Source organism: Zingiber officinale, chromosome 4A, assembly GCF_018446385.1.
Source record: "Zingiber officinale cultivar Zhangliang chromosome 4A, Zo_v1.1, whole genome shotgun sequence".
NCBI lineage: Eukaryota > Viridiplantae > Streptophyta > Magnoliopsida > Zingiberales > Zingiberaceae > Zingiber > Zingiber officinale.
The window spans coordinates 72,495,159-72,500,859 of record NC_055992.1 but is presented as its reverse complement, the minus strand read 5'-3'; positions in this window follow the sequence as shown (position 1 = coordinate 72,500,859).

The following is a 5,701-nucleotide window of genomic DNA, read 5'->3' as shown; positions in this document are numbered from 1 at the left end:
CCACCCAAAGGCCGCCACTCCCGCAAGTGACCGGATGGACAGGTGCTGAGTAGCTAACTAGCTACACAGTGAAGGGGGTCCCTGCTGCTCTTACTCCAGCTACCACTCACACGAGTGGCCGAGTGCGGCACGACAGGACAAGCGGCATCAACTCTAGCTACCACTCTCTCGAGTGACCGAGGATGGGCATGCATGCAATGACATGATGCGAACAATACAACAGCCATCATATATATATATAAGCAGAAACGGGTATGCTACATGAAGCCAGCATGCTCAATATCGTACATAAATAAGCAACAGTCAAAGCATACAAATATAGACAAATTTAGGTATCTAGTATCTGCTACCGATCATGGACAACAAAAGAGACTGTATAGATATGGAAACGAATTTCTCAAAGATTGCGTGGAAGTATCAAGCGTAGGAAAAATAAGAGTGGAGTCAAGATAAAATAGTTTCTTATCCAAAATAGTTCATGCACTAATATCAAGGTACTAAAAGAAATAAAGCAAGAAGTACCCGCCTTTATATGTAGAATATCATAATAAAATCCACGTGGTGATTCTCGCCCCAAATCAGAATCCTACGTCAATAGTTATTATTTAGCTACTTCTCACCTGAATCAAATAACTAAACTAATCTCTAACCCAATTAGGATAGCCCTAATCAAAACACGATCTTTGCTTAGCCCTAATACAATCAACTCTTTTTAGTCCACTTACCCCTCTGATGACTTTGCTAAAATCAACGTGCTAAATAAAATTAAGCACACCACCATATTCACCCGAGAAGAAGAACCATTACAGGACCATATATTCAACACAAAGCCAGCTTAACATCACCATCTAAAACAATTTCTGCTACAAATAAACTCGATTCCTGGGCATAATACCAAGTGCAGTGCTCCACCATCCCAAGTCCAATTAGGAACCTTAAATCTGCCCAGCCTTTTGCAACAACCTAGAGAAAATAATGAAACCCGACAATCAACCACCATCTTCCCAAATCTGTTGCAGAAAACCAAGACAGCAGGAAAATGAAGATCAGATTTCAACCTCCCTATGTTTGTTCTACAGAATTGAAGTTATTACGAAGAAGCAACGAAATCATCAAAAACCAATCGAAATACCCAACTCTACCATGCCTAACCCCTACCTACATAGGATAAATATACCAACATAGGAGGAATACTTGTCGGATCAGTTAGGGCATGACGTCTCTCACGGGAGGAAGAGAAGACGACTGCCTTGGCTCAGCGGAGCGGCTGGGAGAGTCGTTCACCTCCAACCTAGGGTTCGGTTAACACCGGGATGTGCAACACCGACACACTCGAGTCGGTTGCATTGTACCTTACGAAGACGCCAGGAGGAGAGGGTGGTCACAACTCCGGCAATGGGAATCGGAGAGGGGCCGACAACTGTGACTCGCGTGAGGAGGATAGCCAGTGGCGCTCTGGCAGAGATGGAAGAGGAGAGGTTCGGCGTCGGCGGCATTGGCTCGGAAGGGAAGAGGTCCGGCGATGGGGCGGGCGGAACCGAGAGAGAAGGGGAAAGTCGGCGGTGTCGCAGGGTAGGGGTTTAGGAAGGGGAGTTCGGCGTGGGAAATTAGGGAGGAGAAAGGAGAAGTTAGTTTTATATAATTAAACCTAGGGTTTAATAAATTAACTTTAGGTTAATTTAATTAATCAACTCCCAATTTAATTGGGATTTCAAACAGACCTTTTCCAAAGCCTATAATTTTATCCCCTCATAATACATCATACGAGCTCCAATTAAATCCCAGAAAATTTCTACAAATTTTTAAAAATTCTGTTAAGGTTTTTCGTCTATTAAATCTTATTATTTAATTATTATTTGTTATTGTATTTTACATTCTCCCCCACTAATAAAAATTTGGTCCTCAAATTTACTCCTAACTCAGGAATCCTCATCTAAGGATAACAACCAAACAACACACCCATATACTAGTCCATCATAGTGTCATGATCAAATCCTTAACTGAAAAGGATGCTTCTGTGGGTTATGGACTCATCTTGCTTCCACTGCGCCACTCTGATATTCTGCCTTCACTTGTTGACACATAGAGAATCAGACTTCAAAGTTCACAATATCATCCTCTGCATTTTCCCTTTCCATAATTGCTATATATACAGGGAGTCTTAGACCTATGAAAGAGTAAGTCGGTCTCCTATTGATCAGGCTAATAAGAGTAAATCAGTCCTCTACTAACCAAATCAACGCGAGTAAATCGATACTCTATACATCGGGTCCATAAAAATATCTAGGGCACTATAAACCTAAATAGCAATATCAAGGACTCCTCATGTCTGTACAACAAACATACCCAAAAATAAGATCACTGGCACAAAGTCTGTAATCTAACCTTCAACTAAAATCACCAACTCCGTAAATATCAAGGCATTATACTCTTTAAGTTACTATCAATATCAAAGACTAAATAATAGACCATCAAGTATAATATCCACTAATAGATCATCAAAAGACAACATATCACCATATTTGATCTAACCAATGATTGACACCACGAATCATACATGGTATCAACACATGGTATAAACAACTAACCAAGTACTAATAAATATGTATGATAACAATTTACAAACATACCTCTTATAGCTTGGAGATGTCCTGCCGCTGCCTGGTCCCAAAACTCGAAAGTCACATCGAGGAACCAAATTACAAAGGAAAAACAACACAATCGAAACACCGAAAATTATAAATCGAAACAAGATCGAAATTTCAAAACACAAAACAAAGCATTTGACTCGAACCATGCTCTGATTCCACTAAATTGGTATTAGATTAACTCGAAAATACCAAACATGAAAAAAAACAAATCGCACAATCTGAAACACATAAATAGGCTTCGCAACCTAAGCTCTGATAGCATTAAATTGGTATCAGATTAATTCAAAAATCCAGATCATGAAAACAACAGACATCGTCTACCTGCTCTGATACCACTAAATTGTCACGCCCCAAAGGAGTCCCTGTCCGAAGAAATTTCGACAGCATCTCCCCTGTACGGGTGACAATCTGAAACATTACTACATACAAAATATACCTCAGCCACACTCGGCTGGAGTATATATGCAAAATAGAAATAACATAACCACGCAGTTAATATACACAGCCTACCCGGCTGGACATAAATGAATAAAACATATAGTATAATACAACAGCCCACACGGCTAGATATAAGCACAACCACGTAGTTAATAACAGCTCACTCGGCTGGAACAAAATAAACACACAGCAGCGGAAGACATAAAATGATACGAACGTAAAACCAACAACACTAACAAAAATACCTGCCATCACAGACTTGACCCAAAATTCATAGCGACTTATTGAAAACAAAATACACAAAATCAATATACCGCCCCAAACGATAACAAAACCAAAATGAAAACTATCCTCGAGTGTGACGTAGGGCCCAAGACTGGCAGCCGACATCTCTCCAAGCATCCATGACTCATCTATCTGTTACCTGGCGAAAGAAAACTATTTTGTGGGGTGGTGAGTATTGGAACTCAGCAGGTATAAAAAAGATAGTGCATGAACATAATCAACCAATAGAGAATACCCAAAAAGAATATAGTCTCATAAGAGAATAGCAGACAAAAAAAAATAAAACCATGATAAAGGTTCATACCTGGAACCATATCCTAGGCTAGATATAGAAAGTCAGAAATGGTACTAATCTGCTACAGTACTGCTCATAACTATAGAGGTAATGGGTAAGGTATATAAACATTTCCAATTAATAAACCAAGGTTTAACCACCTACAACGTGAGCATATCTCAACATAAGACAACATATTAGCATAAGTGAACAACACCAAGAAGCAACGGCAGCATAAATATACCACAGCAGCATAAGTAAGCAATAACAATATAAGTAAACAGCAGCAGCCAAAGCAGACATAATAACAGCGTATGCACGGATGGTCACCCCGCCCACCTCTCTGCACTATGACCCCTGTATGGTCGAGAGGCCGGATCAATGACAACTGTACCACCCAAAGGCCGCCACTCCCACGAGTGACCGGATGGACAGGTGCTGAGTAGCTAACTAGCTACACAGCGAAGGGGGTCCCTGCTGCTCGTACTCCAGCTACCACTCACATGAGTGGCCGAGTGCGGCACGACAGGACAAGCGGCATCAACTCCAGCTACCACTCTCTCGAGTGGTCGAGGATGCGGCATGCATGCAATGACATGATGCAAACAATGCAACAGTCATCATATATATATATATATAAGCAGAAACGGGTATTTTACATGAAGCCAGCATGCTCAATATCGTACATAAATAAGCAACAGTCAAAGCATACAAATATAGACAAATTTAGGTATCTAGTATCTGCTACCGATCATGGACAACAAAAGAGACTGTATAGATATGGAAACGAATTTCTCAAAGATTGCGTGGAAGTATCAAGCGCAGGAAAAATAAGAGTGGAGTCAAGGTAAAATAGTTTTTTATCCAAAATAGTTCATGCACCAATATCAAGGTACTAAAAGAAACAAAGCAAGAAGTACCCGCCTTTATACGTAGAATATCATAATAAAATCCACGTGGTGATGCTCGCCCGAAATAAGAATCCTGCGTCAATAGATATTATTTAGCTACTTCTCACCTTAATCAAATAACCAAACTAATCTCTAACCCAATTAGGATAGCCCTAATCAAAACACAATCTTTGCTTAGCCCTAATACAATCAACTCTTTTTAGTCCACTTACCCCTCTGATGACTTTGCTAAAATCAACGTGCTAAATAAAATTAAGCACACCACCATATTCACCCGAGAAGAAGAACCATTACAGGACCATATATTCAACACAAAGCCAGCTAAACATCATCATCTAAAACAATTTCTGCTACAAATAAACTCGATTCCAGGGCATAATACCAAGTGCAGTGCTCCACCATCCCAAGTCCAATTAGGAACCTTAAATCTGCCCAGCCTTTTGCAACAACCTAGAGAAAATAATGAAACCCGACAATCAACCACCATCTCCCCAAATCTGTTGTAGAAAACCGAGACAGCAGGAAAATGAAGATCAGATTTCAACCTCCCTATGTTTGTTCTAGAGAATTGAAGTTATTACGAAGAAGCAACGAAATCATCAAAAACCAATCGAAATACCCAACTCTACCATGCCTAACCCCTACCTACAGAGGAGAAATATACCAACATAGGAGGAATACTTGTCGGGTCAGTTAGGGCACGACAAGAAGTCTCTGGTGCTCGCGCAAGGAGAAGAGACCACGCGGCTATGGCTCGACGGAGAAAAAGCTACCGGCTGGAGAGTCGTTCACCTCCAACCTAGGGTTCGGCTGACACCGGGATGAGCAACACCGACAAACTCGGGTCGATTGCATTGTACCTTACGAAGTCGTCAGGAGGAGAGGGTGGTCGCAACTCCGGCAATGGGAATTGGAGAGGGGCCGACAACTGTGACTCACGTGAGGAGGACAGCCGGTGGCACTCTGGCAGAGACGGAAGAGGAGAGGTTCGGCGTCAGCAGTGTTGGCTCAGAAGGGAAGAGGTCCGGCGATGGGGCGGTCGGAACCGAGAGAGAAGGGGAAAGTCGGCGGTGTCGCGGGATAGGGGCTTAGGAAGGGGAGTTCGGCGAGGGAAATTAGGGAGGAGAAAGGAGAAGTTAGGT